Source organism: Pan troglodytes, chromosome 10 (assembly GCF_028858775.2).
Source record: "Pan troglodytes isolate AG18354 chromosome 10, NHGRI_mPanTro3-v2.0_pri, whole genome shotgun sequence".
Lineage (NCBI taxonomy): Eukaryota > Metazoa > Chordata > Mammalia > Primates > Hominidae > Pan > Pan troglodytes.
The window spans coordinates 104,407,552-104,429,925 of NC_072408.2; the positions used below are offsets into that span (position 1 = coordinate 104,407,552).

Genomic DNA, 22,374 nt, shown 5'->3' on the forward strand with positions numbered 1-22,374 from the left:
TTTGTGTCATTTTGGCCTCTATGACACAACAATTTTCTGTTTTTCTCTTGTCTCTCTAGCTACAGCTTCATTTCTTTAGCAGGTTTTTCCATTTTTGCCCAAACATTTAATCTGAAGTTACTTAAGATTTCAGGTATTTTCCTGGGCCTAGATCTCTTCCTCTTCTTTCTCTGGGAAATCTCCTCCAGGTCCATGGAGTCAATAACTTCTTCCCTGATCTCTTCTGAATTCCAAATCCATATATCTAAGTTCTTCTAGACACTGCCACTAGAATGGTTCAAAGGTATATCACTTGCAGCAAGTTCAAAACCGATTAGTTATCTTCTGCCCTAAACCTGGGCCTCCTACACGTTTTCTTATCTTAGTCGTTTATACCATTTGGGTAAAGCAGAAGTCTAGGAATAATCCTTGAAACAATTTTTTGACCCATTTCTAATCTAATTCAAAGTTTTATTGATTTTTATGTCTTACATATCTATGAAATCCATCTGTGTCTCTGTCCTCACCACCACTACCCAAGGTCGACATGCCAAAACTGCTGCAATGGCCTACAATTCCAATGTGTTTTGAACCCTCTCTGGGCCTCCAGTCTCACAGCGCAGCCAGACATAGCTCTTCAAATTCAAGTGTGACATGTTGACTTTCTTTCCTTCTTAAATCCCTTTAATGATTTGCCAGTTCCGTTAAAATAAAGGCCCAAGTCACCACCATGGCCCATAGGTGCTGTATGATTTGGGCCCTATTTACCTCTTCAGGTTTATCTCCATTCTCTGGGCAATCTACTTACCTTAGCATCCCTTCCCATCTCTTCCCACCCTCATGGCTGCCTCCACCTGGAAGCCTTTCCAAGCCCACTTCTCTGCCTTTCTCTCTCTAGTTCACATCTATTCAGCCTTCTGACTTTTCTCCCATCTATCACATTCCTAGCTTGTTGTCCACATCAGGCTCACCTGTTACTTATTCCCATCAAAGCATAGTTCTTTCTTTCAGAGCATTTGACTTGGTTTCTAATCAATTATCATTTGCATAATTCATGTTTTTCTTCTCAAGTATAATTGATACTCCATGAAAGCAGGGACTATTTCTGGTTTGTCCCTATTTTTCTCCAACATTTACCAGAGGGCCTGGTACACAGAAAGAACTCAATGTTTGTTGAATGATTGCTTGAATAATTTCTCCATCCTGGGATAACTTATCAGAACATTTCATGTTTCTTTTCAAAAATCTCAAATTGCCTCCCAAGCTTGATTTCACTACATAATTATTCAAAGAAATAAATTTGAGGATTATAATTGAATTTTGGGATGAAATATGGCAAAAATTCCTATTAAAAATAGACGTAGCCTCCCTGTAAAAGTGAGGTTCATTAAAGGAGAAGTTGGAAGAATTTGTGAAAACATCCACAAATAAAGTACACAAGATTCAAATGGGAGCACAGCTGCAATTAATTTGAAACCTAAATTGTGTTTTTGCATCAACAAAGTTATAGAAAAATGAGTCATGAAGTAATTGTTATTGTGACATAGCTCCATGTTACAGTTGAAGTACTTTGCACAGCTGTAATCTCAAACTACCTTGAGGTTTGCCACATTCTTTAATTTTCTGATTAAATGGTTTATTTGACATTTTGGCAGATCACAGAAATTGCTGAATAACAAAGCCTCCTTTCATTATTCATTATTTGCTCTCTTTGAGCTTAATGCAAATTCTTTAGGAACAAAAGTGTAATATTCCTTTTCTATAATTTTGTTTCGGCGTTGTATTTTTACTGATAATAGTAGCAGTTCCTACACAAAAACTTCACATTATTAACTTTGATATCATTTTGCCTAATAAAATATAATACATAATAAGATATAAAGTTCATACCATACTCAGACTTTTCTATTCTTGTCATTTGTATAGAGGATTACATACTTTTATATTCTTGTCATTGGAACAGAAAATTAAAAAAAATAAAACCTCACTGGTGATGGGAAATTTTTTCAATTTTGGCTGTCAGGGTTTTATTTGGGAAACTAGGTATTTCCAGGTGGCTAGCTAAATGATGGTTTGGACAGTTTTACACTGACTAGATTGGCCAAGGGAGAGCTTTTTGGTTCCAAGCTCATTTTCTCTGGCCTGTTCAGTTAGCACCGATTATATAATACATATTGTATAGTTGGTCCTCATCCACTGGGACAACCCACAGACCTCTGTTTACCACCACCATCTGACCTCTGATTTGCAGAAGTTTCTCATCCTCACTAATTAGATTATCATACCTACTCAAGGAAAGAGGGTATTTGTTTTGGTGCTGACTGACTAGAAAGGCTACCCTAACACGCATTCATTGAGTTCCTACTAAGTGATAGGTGCTTTGCTAGGCATAAGACATAGACGCTGGAAAGACACCGACTTCTCTCTGATGCAAGACGCTCAGGCTGAAGTGGGGAAAGTAATTGTAATGCAGCATGATAACTGCTCTATTAGAAGATTGAGCCATCCCCCACCCAGACTTGGCAAACAAGGAAAGGCTTGTTAAGGAAGTCACATCTCAGCTGAGATTCGAAAGGTAAGTTGGAGGAATCCTAGTGAAGAAAGCTGAAGGAGGAATGTAGAGCGTTCAGGATAAAGCGGCAGCCCGTGGTAAGCTTAGAATCATCATCCACCACGACAAGATGCAAGATAGGTAATCAATTCAGTACATCAGAATCACTGGCTATGAAGAGAAGATTCAAGCAGAGACCTGCAGGGTATGTCAAATAAGGAGTTATATTTTATCTTGTGTGCAATAGAGAGCCACTTAAGATTCAGAGACAGAGAGAACTGTGATCAGCTTTGGTTCTCGGGAGGATCTCTCTAGCTGCAGGGTGGGAGAATAAGATAAGATGGGGGCAGAGAGACGCGTCAGGAGGCTGACACAGTAATACGGGAGAGAATTTATCAGGACCCAAACTACAGTGGTAGTGATGGAGATGGAGAATACAGGGGGCAGATTAGAAAGCTATTAAGGAGGACTATTAAGAAGGAGTTTGCAACCAATCGAACATTGGCAGGGAAGGAGGAGATAGAGTTGAGAGTCATGTTTAGGCTTCCTTGGGTTCCTGCATGGATGGCATTACATTCCATGAGATAACATATTTCCTATCGGCAGTGCTAATTAAAAATAGCTGGGCACACTCCTGGATCCTGGATATTTTAAGTAGAAGGGATCCATAGCCTTCTGTAGCTGAAAGCTTTCCTCTCTATGCAAGAGATTAGGTACTGTGGCCTTTTTCTTCTACGGGAGGCTTCAGCTAGGTGGCCCTTATGTTGGCCCACCCTCCCCTCTGGACTTAGCTCTTTTATAACACAGATCAGATGGTGCTATAATTGTCTCTTAACTGTTTTCCCCACCAGACTGTGAGTACCTTTTGAGCAGAAGCTGTGTTTTATGAATCATTACTCATTACTCAGGCATTCAAGAACTCAACAATGTGTGCAACATTCCTAATGTTTACTATGTGTCAGGCTCTGCTTTATTGTATGCTAAGGACCTATGTGCCTGGCACATAGGAGACCCTCAAAAAATGTTCGGTGAATTAAATTCAGCCCAACATATGATTTAGTTGGCTACTACTCAAAGATTTTCACTCTAATGTGAGAAAATATCAAAATGTAAGCTTTTGCAACACATTCAAATGTACTCCTCCTTTCAGTACAAGCTAAACTTTCTTCTTTACTCAGTGCCACCACTAGACTCTTGTCATAAAGGTTTAAGTTTTTCACCTGTCTTGTTTTATTGGTCTCATGCTTTTCTGGGCGGACTGCATTTTGGTCGTACTCAATATAGAGAACAATAATGTCTGCTATTTTTCCAGGACAATGGTAATTAGCCATTGGTGCTTTGCAGTCAATTCAATCTGTGTTCAAATCCTGACCCTGTCACTGGTTAGTGGGATGTCACATCTACTTTATTTCATTTTCAGAAAATTCATTTTCTCATCTTCATAAAAATGGGAATAATAATAGTATGCACATCATAGGATGGTAAGAAATAAATAACCCAGTAATTGACAGAATTTGCTAAATTTACCTACAGTGATTCCATTTATGGAAATGCTTTTCAACTTTCAGCATTTATTTAATGATACTTATTGATGATCTGTGACATATAAAACCTTGTAGCATGGAGGATGCAAAGTTGCATACCTTAAGTCTAATAAAGGAGACAAAATATCAAATAGACAAGTTACTGTACTAAAAGGAAGCATCTAATAAGTGCCACAGCCTGACCCATTGCTATTTCTCAATGTTGCTTTTATTAATATTGTATTAATAATAGACCCCATCCACAGATGGGGATATTGATAATATCAATTGTATTGATAATAGACCCCATCCCCAGAAATGATGATTCAATTGGCCTGGGTAGCTGGTAATTTTTTAGATACACCCTGGGTGGTTCTCTGTGCTGCACATTTCAGAACCACACACAGAAGAAATACAATGAAGAAGAAATTACTTTTGGCTGAGACTCCCGAAAAAAGCTTCCTGTAGAAAGAGTTATCTTGAGGGATAGATATGACCATTTTTAAACTTAACTAGGTGTTATACTTTTTATTATAAACAATTAAAATGATAACAATTATTTTGAAAAAAAAGCAAGACTCATCCCCAAATCCTGTCACGTTTTTTAAATGCTGTATTTCTATATATTTTCCTTTTTTTGTTCATGCACATATTTATTTGTCACAGCAAAGCAAAACTATTCAATAGAAATATAATTTAAGCCACAAATTCAAACCATATATGTACTTCTACATTTTCCAAGACTTACAGTATACAAATTTAAAAGACACTGTTAAAAGTAATTTTAATTTTTTTTTTCTTTGAGACAGAGTCTCGCTCTGTTGCCCAGGCTGTAGTGCAGTGGCGCGGTCTTGGCTCACTGCAACCTCTGCCTCCCAGATTCAAGAGATTCTCCTGCCTCAGCCTCCCAAGTAGCTGGGATTATAGGTGCCTGCCACCGTGCCCAGCTCATTTTTATATTTTTAGTAGAGATGGGGTTTCACCATGCTGGCCAGGCTGGTCTCGAACTCCTGACCTCAAGTGATCCACCCACCTCTGCCTCCCAGAGTGCTGGGATTACAGGTGTGAGCCACCGCAACTGGCCTTGATTTTTTATTTAACTTAATATATATCTAAATATTATCATTACAACGTGTAATCAATATAAAACTAGTGAGATGTAGTACATTCTTTTTGCATACTAAGTCTTCAAAATCCAGTATATATTTTACATTTACAGCACATCTTAATATAAACTAGCCTCATTTTAAGTGCTCAATAGGCCACATGTATCTGGTGGCTACCATGTTGGACAACATTGTTCTAGAAGGTATGATTTATACGAGACATAGTAGAGAGTCAGAAGTAGTCAATACATTTTAATTATTGTTGATGTTTTTGTTGATATATTAGGTTGGTGCAAAAGTAATTGCAGTTTTGCCATTAAAAGTAATGGCAATTAAAAGTAATGGCAAAACCACAATGACTTTTGCACCAACCTAATAGCAATCTGGTACAAGACAATCTCATAGAGTCAGACCATAGTGTAGATTGCCTCAAATACTGGGTTAAGGAGTTTGTATTGTATTAAATGACCATTAGAAAGCACTGACAATTTTGATAAGAATATGGTTTAGCTGGGATATATTAGATGAGTTGAAAGAAAGAGCAGGCTGAGGTGAGAAGACATCAATTACAAGTCAAAGGGAGTGGTCATTATGGCATGGATTCCAGTTAAGGCAGAGGAGATGGGAAGGAAGGAACAAATGGGATAATGTCCACAAAGACATGGTGATCTATTTAATTCAGGATTGCAGTAGAGAAATAATAGAGTCAAAAATGACTTCTTGGCAGATGAGAAAGTCAAGAGAAGAGTTGCTCTAGGGGTAGGAGTGATTCGGTTCTGTTTTAATCACGTTGAAATTGAGATCTAAGCAAGATGACTTCCTGATCCAAATGTCCAGCCAACAACTAGAAATTTACCTAGAGTGAAAACTGAAACAGGAGAGTAGAGAACATAACAGAGGAGATCTGTAGAGGAATATGAATCCTGCCTTTAATTACCTAAAGAACTGGTATTTGGGAAAATGAACACAGTTTACAAGTACAACTCTGTAAGGCAAAAGTAGCACCAGTTGGCAAAGCTATAGAGAGGAAGTCTTTAACTACATATGTAAATAAGTTATGTAATGCATTGATAATTGTCCATGCATAGAATAGATGGCCTCAAAATGTAGCAAATCCCTTAGCCCTTTTTCAGAGCAAACATTTAGAAATTAAAAACATATGGGAAATACAGGTCAAATGCCTTTCTTCTTTTCTAACTAGGCTTTGTATTATTTCTGCGAGAGCTTATTTAACCTCCAATCTTAAACACATAACCTGAGTAGACTCTACTAAATTCCTTTATTCATAAGTTGCTGAGCTTCCTACCCATTCATAGTTTAATCATTAGTAGACAGATACTGAGCTTCCTACCCATTCATAGTCTAACCATTAGCAGACAGACACTATTAGCTTTTCCAGATTAATCCTACCTCTGCTTGCTCTGGGTCTTTCTAAGAGAAAGATTTTCTCATCACATGGTTCCTCTGTTGTCCAACTAGGCCTACATTTTCCTTGGCTTTCTTCTCTCTATTCTACCAATGGGAACTATTAAGAGAAAGTGTGTGCTTTGTCTTCTAAGAAGAGTTCATGACTCCTTTTACACCTCCTGTCTCTCCCTGACTTGAATAAGAATCATGAAAATAATAGTTATTCAACTATAAGGTTAAATTGTGGTATGGTTTTGGTATATGTGAAAAAAAGTAAAATCTGAACATGCACAAGGCTGCATGCTTTCTTCCTCTTTCCCTCTCTTTTTCCTCTGTTCCTCCATTCTTCCCTTTCCTCTTCTGCCTTTCTCTCTTCTGCCTCCTCTTTTCTTGAACTTTTGTCTTATTTTGCCTTGACATTGGAAGTGCTTTTAATAAGGGGTCTCAGTCTTGCTCCCACTAGGGATAAGGATTCTTCCCTTCCACTTTCATCTTTTTAGAAAACAAGAAGGATTCTGGAGGGTTTGTGGGCATGCCAGATAACACTGTTTTGTTTGTTTGTTTTATTTTGTTGTGTTTTGTCTTGAGCCCAACTTCTACAAGCAAAAGAAGTTGTGTGGATTCATATAGCCCAGACTATTAATTAAAACCTCCTCTATCCGAAGAGGATACAAGGAAATAGCTAAGAGAATGGACACTGGACTCAAGCTACCAGATTCAGTCCTAGCTCACTAGCTCTATGTCCTGGATTAAAGTGAATAACCTCTTTGTTTTTTCCATTTATAACCATAAAATGGGGATGATGCATTATTTTTATATTAGTATGGCTGACACTGAGAATACAGCAGTAATAAAAGAGATAATATCTCTGCTCCAGTAGAGCTTGCATTCTAGCAAAGACAAAAATCAAGTAAATACATCTTTTCATCACTACTTAATAATTTATTAAGTAGTGATAAAAACATAACAGAAATACAAAACAAGGTAAAGGGGTAGACAGTGATAGAAAGGTACTCATTTTCATGGAATAATCAGCTAAAGCTTTTGTGAGGAGTAATGTTTTGGCAAAGACCTCATATATATCTGGACAAAGCATAACTAAGCTGAGGGAACAGCTGGTTTAAGATGCGATGAAGGAAGCTATTTTGTATCTTCAAGGAACAGCAAGGAGACCAGCATAACTGGGGTAGAACAGGAGACACGAACTATGGCAGGAGAATGAAGTCAGAGAGGTAGAGGGAGGACGGATTATTTATGGCTCAGAGTCTGTGGGATTGAAGGTTGGGTGGTGTTCTGAGTAAAATGGAAAGTCACTGGAAAGGAGTCAGATGATTACAAAGTATTTCACCAGTGCACTTAGAATTCTGTATAAAGCTGTCATTTATGGAGATGACAGAAGATTGAGGGAGACGCAGAATGGGGAGATCCAGAATTTATAACCATATGCATTACATTTGAGATGACTATTAAATTTTTATTTTGAAAAGTCAAGTAGGAAGTTGAATATATACATTTGGAGGAGCATTTGAATGCCACTGAAAGTCCATGTGAGATGAGAACTGACCACTGAATTTGATGACAGAGAGGTCATTAGTGACCTTGACAAGAATAGTTTAATATTTCCATATTTCCATGGGAAGATGAAAACCTGACAGCAGGGAGCTATAGAGAGAATGGGACGATGCTGCTTCTGGCTATAATGGTTGAGCTTGTATCAAACTAACCCCCTGCTGAAATAACTAGAAAAGCTGGATTTTAAAAAATCTATTTGAAGATATCTGAGAGATGCTAAGAGTGACAGTACTAATTGGCCATGATCCAGAGAGAAAGAAAGGGCATTGAAGAAAGCTCAGCAATTGTTGCTGGGTTTTTTTCCCCCAATTTAATTCACTTGCTTATTTATAAGTGGTACCTGGAGTAAAGGCTGGGAGGCCAAGCAGAAAGTGACAGCCATGGAATTAAGAAGATGACCAGGAAGATGGCTGAATATGAACAGCTTCAATCTGCAACTCCCAGTGAGACCAACACAGAAGGCGGGTGATTTCTGCATTTCCAACTGAGGTACCCAGTTCATCTCACTGGGACTGGTTAGACAGGGGTTGCAGCCCACGGAGGGTGAGCAGAAGCAGGGTGGGGCGTCGCCTCACCTGGAAAACACAAGAGGTCGGGGAACGCCCTCCCCTAGCCAAGGGAAGCTCTGAGGGACCATACCATGAGGGACAGTGCTATCTGGCTCAGATACTACACTTTTCCCATGGTCTTCACAACCCACAGACCAGGAGATTCCTTTGAGTGCCTGCACCACAAGGGCCCTGGGTTTCAAGCACAAAAACTGGGTGGCCATTTGGGCAGACACCGAGCTGGCTGCAATGGAGTGCCATTGCCGTTGCAGGTGCCGAGTGGCGCCTGGAATGCCAGCGAGACAGAACCATTCACTCCCCTGGAAAGGGGGCTGAAGCCAGGGAGCCAAGTGGTCTAGCTCACCAGATCCCACCCCCACAAAGCCCAGCAAGCTAAGATCCACTGGCTTGAAATTCTCACTGCTGACACAGCAGTCTGAAGTTGACCTGGGACACTTGAGCTTGGTGGGGGGAGCATCTGCCATTACTGAGGCTTGGGTAGGCAGTTTTCCCCTCACAGTGTAAACAAAGCCACTGGGAAGTTCAGACTGGGCAGAGCCTACCACAGAGTGGCCATGCTGCTGTAGCCAGACTGCAGCTTCCTCTTCTCCAGGCAGGGCATCTCTGAAAGAAAGACAGCAGCCCCAGTCAGGGGCTCATAGATAAAACTCTCATCTTCCTGGGACAGAGCACCTGGGGGAAGGGGCGGCTGTGGGCACAGCTTCAGCCGACTTAAACTTTCCTGCCTGCCGGCTCTGAAGAGAGCAGCAGATCTCCCAGCACAGTGTTCGAGCTCTGCTAAGGGACAGACTGCTTCGTCAAGTGGGTCCCTGATCCCCGTACCCCTTTACTGGGAGACACCTTCCATCAGGGGTCAACAGACACCCCATACGGAGAGCTCCAGCTGGCATCTGGCGAGTGCCCCTCTGGGATGAAGCTTCCAGAGGAAGGAGGATGCAGCAATTTTTGCTCTTCTGCAGCCTCTGCTGGTGATACCCAGGAAAACAGGGTCTGGAGTGGAACCCCAGCAAACTCCAGCAGACCTGCAGCAGAGGGACCTGATTGTTAGAAGGAAAACTAACAAACAGAAAGGAAGAGTATCAATGTCAATAGAAAGGACAACCACGCAAAAAGTCCATCTGAAGGCCACCAACTGCAAAGACCAAAGGTAGATAAATCCATGAAGATGAAAAAAAACCAGCACAAAAAAAGCTGAAAATTCAAAAAACCAGAATGCCTCTTCTCCTCTAAAGGATCACAATTCCTCACCAGCAAGGGAACAAAACTGGACAAAGAATGAGTTTGATGAATTGACAGAAGTAGGCTTCAGAAGGTGGGTAATGACAAACTCCTCAGAGCTAATAGAGTATGTTCTAACCCAATGCAAGGAAGCTAAGAAACTTGATAAAAGGTTACAGGAATTGCTAACTAGAATAACCAGTTTAGAGACAAACATAAATGACCTGATGGAGCTGAAAAACACAGCATGAGAACTTCGTGAAGCATACACAAATATCAATAGCCAAATCAATCAAGCAGAAGAAAGGATATCAGAGACTACAGATCAACTTAATGAAATAAAGCATGAAGACAAGTTTAGAGAAAAAAGAATGAAAAGGAGCAAACAAAGCCTCCAAGAAATATGGGACTATATGAAAAGACCAAACCTATGTTTGATTGGTGTACCTGAAAGTAACGGGGAGAATGGAACCAAGTTGGAAAGCACACTGTAATATATTATCCAGGAGAACTTCCCAACCTAGCAAGACAGGCCAACATTCAAATTCAGGAAATACAGAGAACACCACAAAGATACTCCTCAAGAAGAGCAAACCCAAGACACATAATTGTCAGATTCACCAAGGTTGAAACGAAGGAAAAAATGTTAAGGGCAGCCAGAGAGAAAGAGCAGGTTACTCACAAAGGGAAGCCCATCAGACTAACAGCAGATCTATCTGCAGAAACCCTACAAACCAGAAGAGAGTGAAGGCCGATATTCAACATTCTTAAAGAAAAGAGTTTTCAACCCAGAATTTCATAACCAGCCAAACTAAGTTTCATAAGTGATGGAGAAATAAAATCCTTTATAGACAAGCAAATTCTGAGGGATTTTGTCACCACCAGGCCTGCCTTACAGAGCTCCTGAAGAAAGCCCTAAATATGCAAAGGAAAAACTGGTACCAGCCACGCAAAAACAAACCAAAATGTAAAGACCATCGACACTATGGAGAAACTGTATCAACTAATAGGCAAAATAACCAGCTAGCATCATAATGACAGGATCAAATTCACACATAACAATATTAACCTTAAATGTAAACAGGCTAAATGACCTGATAAAAGTCACAGACTGACAAATTGGATAAAGAGTCAAGACCCATCAGTGTGCTGTATTCAGGAGACCCATCTCATGTGCAAAGACACACATAGGCTCAAAATAAAGGGATGGAAGAAGATTTACCAAGCAAATGGAATGCCAGAAAAAGCAGGGCTTGCAATCCTAGTCTCTGATTAAACAGACTTTAAACCAACAAAGATCAAAAAAGACAAAGAAGGGCATTACCTAATGGTAAAGGGATCAATGCAACAAGAAGAGCTAACTATCCTAAATATATATGTGCCCAATACAGGAGCACCCAGATTCATAAAGCAAGTTCTTAGAGACCTACAAAGAGACTTAGACTCCCACACAATAATAGTGGGAAAATTTAACACCCCACTCTCAATATTAGGCAAATCAATGAGACAGAAATTTAACAATGATAGTCAGGACTTGTACTTAGCTCTGGACCAAGTGGAGCTAATAGACATCTACAGACTCTCCACTCCAAGTCAAGAGAATATACATTCTTCTCAGCACCACACAGCACTTATTCTAAAATTGACCACACAATTGAAAGTAAAACACTCCTCAGCAAATGCAAAAGAATGGAAATCATAACAAACAGTCTCTCAGACCACAGTGCAATCAATTTAGAACTCAGGATCAAGAAACTCACTCAAAACAACACAACTACATGGAAGCTGAACAACCTTCTCCTGAATGACTACTGGGTAAATAACAAAATTAAGGCAGCAATAAATAAGTTCTTTGTAACCAATGAGAACAAAGACACAACATACCAGAATCTCTGGGACACAGTTAAAGCAGTGTGTAGAGGGAAATTTATAGCACTAAATGCCCACAGGAGAAAGCAGGAAAGCTCTAAAATCAACACCCTAACATCACAGTTAAAAGAATTAGAGAAGCAAGAGCAAACAAATGCAAAAGCTAGCAGAAGACAAGAAATAACTAAGAGCAGAACTGAAGGAGATAAAGACCCAAAAACTATTCAAAAAAATCAATGAATCCAGGAGCTGGTTTTTTGAAAAGATTAACAAAATTGATAAACTACTAGCCAGACTAATAAAGAAGAAAAGAGAGAAGAATCAAATAGACACAATAAAAAATGATAAAGGGGAGATCACCACTGATCCCACAGAAATGCAAACTACCATCAGAGAATACTATAAACACCTCTACACAAATAAACTAGCAAATCTAGAAGAAATGGATAAATTTCTGGACACATACACCCTCCCAAAACTAAACCAGGAAGAAGTCGAATCCTTGAGTAGACCAATAACAAGTTCTGAAATTGAGACAGTAGTTAATAGCCTACCAACGAAAAAAAGCCCAGGACCAGATGGATTCACAGCCGAATTCCACCAGAGGTGCAAAGAGGAGCTGGTACCATTCCTCCTGAAACTGTTCCACACAATGGAAAAAGAGGGACCCCTCCCAAACTAATTTTATGAGGCCAGCATCATCCTGATACCAAAACCTAGCAGAGACACAACAACAAAAGAAAATTTCCGGCCAATATCCCTGATGAACATCAACACGAAAATCCTCAATATAATACTGGTGGCTGGGTGCAGTGACTCATGCCTGTAATCCTAGTACTTTGGGAGGCCGAGGGGGGCAGATTGCCTAAGCTCAGGACTTCAAGACCAGCCTGGGCAACATGGCGAAACTCTGTCTCTACTAAAGTACAAAAAATTACCTCAGCTACTCAGGAGGCTGCGGCACAAGAATCGCTTGAACCCAGGAAATGGAGGTTGCAATGAGCTGAGATTGTGCCATTGCACCCCAGCCTGGGCAACAGAATGAGACTCTTTCTCAAAAAATAAAATAAAATAATAAAATAAAATAAAATTAAATTAAATTAAAAAATACTGGTAAACCAAATCCAGCAGCACATTAAAAAGTTTATCCACCATGATCTCATCAAGTCAGCTTCATCCCCAAGATGCAAGGCTGGTTCAACATATGCTTATCAATAAACGTAATCCATTACATAAACAGAGCCAATGACAAAAACCACATGATTATCTCAATAGATGCAGAAAAGGCCTTTGATAAAATTCAACACTCCTTCATGCTAAAAACACTCAATAAACTAGGTACTGATGGACCATATCTCAAACAAATGACAAACCCAGAGCCAATATCATACTGAATGGGCAAAAACTGGAAACATTACCTTTGAAAACAGGCACAAGACAAGGGTGCCCTCTCTCACTACTCCTATTCAACATAGTATTGGAAGTTCTGCCAAGGCAATCAGGCAAGAGAAAGAAATAAAGGGTATTCAGATAGGAAAAGAGGAAGTCAAATTATCTCTGTATGCAGATTACATGATTGTATATTTAGAAAACCCCATTGTCTCAGCCCCAAAACTCCTTAAGCTGATAAGCAACTGCAGCAAAGTCTCTGGATACAACATCATTGTGCAAAAATCACAAGCATTCCTATACACCAATAATAGACAGAGAGCCAAATCCTAAGCAAACTCCCATTCACAGTTGGTACAAAGAGAATAAAACACCTAGGAGTACAACTTACAAGGAATGTGACGGACCTTTTCAAGGAGAACTACAAACCACTGCTCAAGGAAATAAGAGAGGACACAAACAAATGGAAAATCATTCCATGCTCATGGATAGGAAGAATCAATATAGTGAAAATGGCCATACTGCCCAAAATAATTTATAGATTCAATGCTATTCCCATCAAGCTACCATTGACTTTCTTCACAGAATTAGAAAACACTACTTTAAATTTCATATGGAACCAAAAAGGAGCCTGTATAGCAAAGACGACCCTAAGCAAAAAGAACAAAGCTGGAGGCATCATGCTACCTGACTTCAAACTATACTACAAGGCTACAGTAACCCAAACAGCGTGGTACTTGTACCAAAAGAGATATATAGACCAATAGAACAGAACAGAGGCCTCAGAAATAACACCACACATCTACAACCATCTGATCTTTGACAAACCAGAGAAAAACAAGCAATGGGGAAAGGATTCCCTATTTAATAAATGATGTTGGGAAAACTGGCTAGCCATATGCAGAAAACTGAAACTGGACCCCTTCCTTACACCTTATACAAAAATTAACTCAAGATGGATTAAAGATTTAAACATAAAACCTAAAGCCATAAAAACCCTAGAAGAAAACCTAGGCAATACCATTCAGGTCATAGGCATGGGCAAAGACTTCATGACTAAAACACCAAAAGCAATGGCAATAAAAGCCAAAACTGACAAATGGGATCTAATTAAACTAAAGAGCTTCTGTACCACAAAAGAAACTATCATCAGAGTGAACAGGCAACCTACCGAATGGGAGAAAATTTTTGCAATGTATCCATCTGACAGACGGCTAAAATTCAGAATCTACAAGAAAATTCAACAAATTTACAAGAAAAAAACAAACAACCCCATCAAAAAGTGGGCAAAGTGTATGAACAGACACTTTTCAAAAGAAGACATTTATGTGGTCAACAAACATGTCAAAAAAGGCTCATCAGCACTGGTCATTAGAGAAATGCAAATCAAAACCACAGTGAGATTCCATCGCTTGCAAGTTAGAATGGTGATCATTAAAAAGTCAGGAAACAACAGATACTGGAGAGGATTTGGAGAAATAGGAATGCTTTTACTCTGTCGGTGGGAGTGTAAATTAGTTCAACCATTGTGGAAGACAGTGTGGCAATTCCTCAAGGATCTAAACCAGAAATACCATTTGATCCAGCAATCCCATTACTGTGTATATATCCAAAGGATTATAAGTCATTCTACTGTAAAGACACATACACACATATATTTATTGCAGCACTGTTCACAATAGCAAAGACTTGGAACCAACCCAAATGCCCATCAATGATAGACTGGATAAAGAAAATGTGGCACATATACACCATGGAATACTATGCGGCTATAAAAAAAGAATGACAAACCCAGAGCCAATATATTTATTGGTTATCTAAGGAATGTGATAACCTTTGCAGGGACATGGATGAAGCTAGAAACCATCATTCTCAGCAAACTAACACAGGAACAGAAAACCAAATACCGCATGTTTTCACTCATAAGTGGGAGTTGAACAGTGAGAACATATGGGCACAGGGAGGGGAACAGTGCACACCAGGGCCTGTCGGGTGATGGGGAGCAAGGGAAGGGACAGCATTAGGAGAAATACTTAATGTAGATGACGGGTTGATGGGTGCAGCAAACCACTATAGCACTTGTATACCTATGTAACGAACCTTCACGTTCTGTACATATATCCCAGAACTTAAAGTATGATTGAAAAAAAAAAGAACAAGATGACCAGACCTATGGGCAGTCTAACAGCTATAGAGACAACAAATTAGAGGTAAGGGGGCTGCTAAATGACTCAGGGTTTCACTTGGGAACCCTGAAGGGCTTCACCTTAAGAATAAAAACAAGCAGGAATATATCTAGCTTCAAAAAGAGTAAAACCCAGCTTCTATTCACCTCACAATGGAATGACTGTCATCCAGAAGCAAAAATGAGTCCTCTGGAGTTAAGCTGTCCAAGGGAACTTTCTGTGATGATGGAGATGTTCTATATCTGTGCTGTTTAATGATGTAGCTACTAGCCACATGTGGCTATTGAGCACATGAAATGTGGCTAGTGTGATGAAGAAATTAGACATTTTAATTAATTTTAACTAATTTAAGTTGAAATAGCACCCTGTGCCTTGTTACTATTACATTGAATAATGTAAATATGGAGGAAGATAATGTTATCCAGACCCTCTATTTATCTTTATATATTTTTTATATATTATGTCCATTTTAACAAAAAATTACTAGCCATGTCAGAATACAAGAGAAAAAATTACTAAGAAAGACAACCAAAAAAGAGAACTATAATTAATGTATCAAAAAACTTGATAAAAACATGGATAATTTTAGCAGAAAACTGGTACTAGTACAATAGAAATAAATGGAATTTATAGCAAAGAAAATCTAAAAACTTAGTAGATGTGTTTGATCACCAATTAGAAACAACTGATAAGAGAATTAGTCAACTATGAGACAAGTCAATAAAAAATGCCTGGATAGAAATCCAGAAAAGAAAAAGATAACATAGAAAAGCATCCTTTAGGAATATGAAACATAGTAAAAAGTTATAGCATACATGCAGCTGAAGTGTCAGAAGGAAAGGAGAGAGAACGGAGGAGAAATAAACATTCAAGATATAAGAAGTTTCCAAAACTGATGAAAGGCTTCAAACCAGATTCAAAAAGCCTCAAGCATTCCAAGTAAGATAAATGCCAGAAAACTACACCTAAGCACAGTATAGAAAGACTGCTGAAAGTTAAAGACAAGAAGAGGCTCTTAAAACAGCCAGAGCATAGAAAATATGTACTACCTTCAAAAGGAGCAATAGGGCATTGCCTGACTTCTAAATGAAAGTGATAGAAGCAGGAAGACAATGGGGTATCTTTGAAGGGATGAAACAAAATAATTGCAAAACTAGAATTTTATACCTAAATGAAGATATCTGTTTAAATGCAGGCCAAATAATGTTCTTGCACAAAAATAAAGATAGCAGACTTGAAAACATAGAAATAGTAAGTGTTTTAGGCAGATTTTTTAACAGAAGGATTTAGGCAGATCGTTTTGGTCTCAGATGAAAGACACAAGTGCCAGAAGAATAAAAATCACTAGAAAGGGTAAAATGTAAGCACTTCACATAAGACAATTTAATGGCTGGATGGTGAGTAATGATGAGCTATGATTGTATATATTTCAGGATTTAAGATTCAAATGAATCATGTAATTCCTTTTTGCATAGCATATATCAGTTTCTGACCTAATTAAATTATAGCATCATATCTCTTACCACCCCATAAGAAACTGGGGTAAATCTATGAATAAGGCTGGATTGGTTATCAGGTTACCCCATAAACCTAAGTAACCGACATTATTAGAACAGGCACTGTTAGCAAAATGAAACATAACAGAGCAATGCGTTGAAGACACCATAAATGAAAACAATTATTTTGTGTTGAACATCTGACTCTTTTCCCTCTCACACTGGAAATGCATGCATAAAAAAGATGTGCTAATTCTAAATATTTTATTGACCACCATTTTGTTTTAGGACAATAGACTGGGCTATTAACTTAAGAGAAATCTTCACCCTAGTTTTCTTTTTCATATGAATTAAAACTACTTCACTTTTTGGAACTTGTCTTTAAGGGAAGGTTGTAGAGAAAAAAATATATATGGTAATGAATTAAACACTTGAGATGGAACCTTACTTAGAAGTAAAATAGCAAACTAGAAAGGACCTAAATGTCATTAGGTTGGTGCAAATGTAATTGTGGTTTTTGCCATTGAAAGTAATGGCCCAAACTGCAATTACTTGTGTACCACCCCAATATTTAATCCAGGGAGTTTTGGAGGTTTTAAAGAGGGATGGGTCTTCTTAGGGGTGAACACAAGGTAGGTGGGGGTCTTCTGATTTCTTTCTTCAGCCTGAGCTGACCTGGGTGTTCAGTTACAATTGTATTTGAAGGGAAGTTCCACTGATTACATGGAGGGGAAAGAAATCACTTTGCAAATTAAATGTCAGCCACTGGTCTAGTCCAACCCACTCAATGAGGAAACTGGCTCAGGGAGATGAAAATAAACAGCAAAGCTTCACATTTCAATTTTGTGGAGCTTCAAAACATTTTCTTTTTTGTAATAAGCCTGAAGTTTTATTCAATGGAAGTACTCATGTGTGAAACCTTACATTAGTCAGGTTGAGAAAATTACCTGGATAATTTCACTGGCAAATATAGCAGTAATCGGAAATGATTTAGCATGGGACTAATGACACTTTATATCATTTTAAGTGCAGTTAAACTTCTTAATTACAGACACTCTAGAGACTTAGAAAAATTGCTACAATTATGGCGTGTCATTAATTCTAAGGAAACATGGCTTCCTGGGCAACACCTGCTAGGTCCATACAGTTGCCAGGCTAATATGGAGTATTAAAAATTAATGGTTTCCTTGCTTTCAAGCCACAGTGAAATTTCTGAAATTTCTGTCCAACTTAACTAGTGTCCATGGTGGTTCATTTCAATATGTTATGACTATATACTTATATTTTACAACTTTCAGAGGTTGAGAAAATTCATTGCAAGCATCATGTGTTGGTCATAGAATAGGCAGAAGCTGATTCCCCTAGAACTGCACATTCTAAAAATGAATCTTTTAAAATAAATAATATGTGCTCAATGTAAGATTATAGAATACAAAATAAAAGATGGTACCCCACCCATACAACTTTTTCACTTCCAACTACAAAAGTTGAGTAAACAGTGATGTTCTTGGTATCACTTCATATATGTCAGATGGGCTAAGGAACATTTATGTTCATTTCCTTCAGCTTTAATCAAATTATCCTTTGGCTTTAACTATGAGAGCTTTCAGATCTTCTAGCCCTTAAAATTCAGGCAGAATTTTATCTTCATCAGCCACAAGAACTACAGAGCTGTAAAAAGGTAATTTCAGCCATGCAACACAACCATGTTCTTTAAAATCAGTATGGTGATAAGAGTTAACATTAATTATCAACTGCATGCCTGATCTTGTGCTTTACACACATGATCCCAATATCATCCACCCAGCAAGCTGTAAATACTGCAGTTATGCATGTTGCATAGATTCATAAACTTAGATACAGGGGAAAAAAAGAAATTGTCCAGTATTGCAGAATTTGTAGGAGCTAAGCTGAGCCTGGAGCATTACTTTTTACTCCAAAATCTATGCCTGAAAGATACTTAACTCTACTTGCAATACTATGACCAGGAAAAGTAGTATCTCACATTTGAATAATAATGCTTTGTAGGTTACAAAACCTTTCATGTCACCTTGTTACATCTGATCCATACAATTCTCTAGTGAGGCAGGAAAGTGAGGGATATAAGATAAAAAGGAGTTATAACATGCCCAATAGTGCATACTTTTTTTTTTTTACTCCGAAGTCCAAGTTTTCTTCCCCACTAAACCATACTTCTCCCCGGGCAGTAAAATAATAATAATAATATTAAAATAATGTAAACATGTGTCAAATGCGTACAACATGCCAAAAGGCTTCTCTCCTCTCTGCCATTCTTTTTTGCTTGAACTTCTTAGTATTTCTTTTAACATTTTATTGTCTACAGTAATGTTAATGGGCCCACAGTTGTCTCAGTTTTCAATTTGGAATTACCTTTCCATTATACACTGTTCCATATGTTACAAACATTCAGGAGCCCTGTAGATCATTCCTTTATCCTTTTCTTGCTATTCTCAATATTACTAACCTAGTACAAGATCTCTTCATTTCACACCTGAATTACTACAGCTTCCTAATCAATCTTCTTGTCTCCTCCAATTTTATTTATCTTCTTGCTTCTATGCAATACTTTCCCTTGGCTGTAACTTCTTGAGCAGAGTAACTTATCTTGTACATTCTCTTTCCTTCCCTGTAATTAAAGCATTTGTGTTAGAAAAATGCCAAAGTTTCTTAAAATTTTGATATTAAGAGATTCCTACAGCATTCTTTTTACCAGGGTACCCTGCTTCACCTTCCATGGCTCTCTATTACATACATCTTAAACTCCAACATTTTTAAAGAAAATGATCTTTTTCAATTGTGTCCTAATTTATCTTTCTAATAATTCATTCCTTTCTTTAAATTGTCATTTATTCCATAAATGGCCAGTTGGTTCCAAGTTGCACACTATGTTTTTTCCACTCCAATGAAAGTTATAAGCCTTATATCTTTTCCCCAAGGAGAGCTTCACAAGACTACCATAAATAGAAGAGTACACTCTGAAACAATAAAATAAGCATGTTTAAAATATTTGAAGAGATAAAAAGGAATAGAATCAATAATAGAAAAATTAGACCTAATAAAAAGGATACAGAGTTGAAAAAGAACCAAATAGTTTCATTTTAGAAAAATTAAATGGACAGATTAACGCATATACTAAATGTGGCTGGTAAGAGAATCAGTAAATTGGAAGACTGATTTAGTGAAATCATCTTTGCAAAGCAGAGATGATAAAGCAGAAAATTGGGAAGAGCATTTAAAAGATGTGAAAGCAATAATAAGAAAATCTAATGATAGCTGTATCAAGAGATGTAAGGAATGAGAAAAGCAAAGAAGTGATTTCAAAAAAAATGGCTAGAAATTTTGTTGTTGTTTTTTAATGAAGGAGCACATGAACCCATAGATTGAAGAAGCGCTAGTTAGAAAAAGCTGTTACAGAAAATAAAAATAAACCTACAGCATAGATCCTAGTAAAACTGCAGAACATGAAATGCAAATAGAAATTATGATATGGAATAAGAGATAAAGATAGATTACCTTCATAAGAATGGATTCAAGTAACAGCAGACTTATCCATTATAATAGGTGCTATGATACAAAGGAATAGCATCTTCAAACAAACTAAAATTTTATAATCTGCTAAATTCTCCTACAAGAATATAAACAAAAAATTACCTGTTTAGAAAATAATAAGATTATATAAAATCGTGATCTTCCCAGAAAAATCAAGAATCTGTCAATGTATTTCTTACTTTAAGGAGTGTATACACTGCTAGAGAAGATGACACATTCATTTTCTCATTTCTTTTCACTAATTTATTATCTTATACTAGGTCTATTAGCATAATTTTTTCTCCACATTGTTTTTTGATCAACATACTTAAAAATCAACCTTTATCAAACGACTTCATGCTCAAAAATGCTCAGAAGTTGGCTGTCTAAAATTATCTAAGCCAGGGGTCAGCAAACTTTTTCTCTAAATATTTTAAACATTCTGTAAATATTCTAGGCTTTGTGCACCACATATGGTTTTTCTTGCATATTCTTTTTTATTGCTTTCTTTAACATCCTTTAAAAATGTCAAAACCATCATACACAGCTTGTAAGCTATACAAAAATAGGCTATAAGCAAGATTTGCCTGGGCCATGTTTTTCTGACTTCTGATCTAAACTCTGAACTTGTCACTCAATGTCTACTCTTTGCAGGCTTTGTTTTAAACACAGTACTACAGAAACCTGATGTATTTAATAGAATAAAATATGTTCACCACAAACAATAGCAGAGGAATATATATATTGACTTTCTGGTTGCCAGATACCATAGGTTGACCAGGGAAGGGGTGGGGCAGTTATTGACCAGGGAAATTTAGAAAAGCTTGCTCTTTAACAGGGCTATGATTTAAAAGTGAAGCAGTCAACTGGAGGCTTTATCAGTCCATATTTATCCTTGGAACTATGTCCATATATAGGAGACAACAAAAATTAATGGGATTTTTCTCCTAAATGTGAACAATTCAGTTTAACATTCATATTTTATGAATACCCTGAACAGATCAAACACTAGCTGAACTGCTGGGGTTGCAAAGAGGAATAAAACCGTCACCTGCTTGGAGGACGTCAAAATCTACAAGGAAGAGGAGGTAGGTGAATTAGTCAAAGAATAACACTTTAAGTTCATGGTTGCCAATTTCAAATCATTGTTAATTAAAAGGAGGTCAAAGGCAAAGTCTAGAGATTAATCTTGAACACTTACCATAAGCCACTTAAAAAACAAAAACAAGACACTTCTTCCGTACAAAAAAATACTTGTTATTTAAACGCTCTGTTTTCCTTCGGGTATAATTTATTAGTTACTTGAAAATTCAAAATGTATCAGTTGTTTCCTCCAGTTCTTGTTTGTTCAGATACATCCTTATCCTCTTTTTATCAACCACTGTGTTTGGAGAGAGTTTAGATTAAAGACTGTTCTAAGCCACTCATGTTTTCTGCAGAGGATGTGGCTGTCTGTGGGTTGTGGTGTGTGCATACGTGTGTGTGAGTGTGTGTGTGTGTGTGTGTGTGTGTGTGTGTGTGGTGGGTGGGAATGGGGGGGATATGCGTATTGCTGTTGGTAGAGGGATGAAAAGGCCTCCCTTAACAAACAAGAAAATTGCTTTGCTTTCTTGATCTTTTAAACAACCAAGAAATCCCTGTGAATTCTGTTCTGCTTCCAATCATCAATTACATCACTCAAACAAAACCCCAGTGCAATCACCTTCCAGCTCCCCACATAGCCAATGCTACACGACATAACTCCAGCCATCTCAGCACTGAAGCCATAGCATTAACAGAATGTACCAAGTTATTTGTGATGCTTCATTCACTGTAATCAGAAAAAGAAGTCAAGTGGGCACATTTATCACGGTGACCGTGGAGTTTGTAGGTGAGACAATCTGAAAGGAGAAGATACCTTTGATTAAGTTAAGACAAACTATAATGGATGAAAGTTCTGCTCAAGTCCAATAAATCAGCA

General features: G+C 37.9%; 1 protein-coding gene across 1 annotated transcript in view; it reads left to right on the forward strand.

Annotated features, from left to right (window-relative positions):
* The window catches only part of LOC134807503 (uncharacterized), a 162,736-nt gene extending 141,234 nt beyond the window's left edge, over window positions 1-21,502 (forward strand). Inside the window, exon 13 of the mRNA XM_063786003.1 lies at window positions 21,415-21,502. The gene's annotated coding sequence lies outside the window, so the exon portion shown is untranslated. The remainder of the gene's footprint in view (window positions 1-21,414) is intronic.
* The last annotated feature ends 872 nt before the right edge of the window (window positions 21,503-22,374 follow it).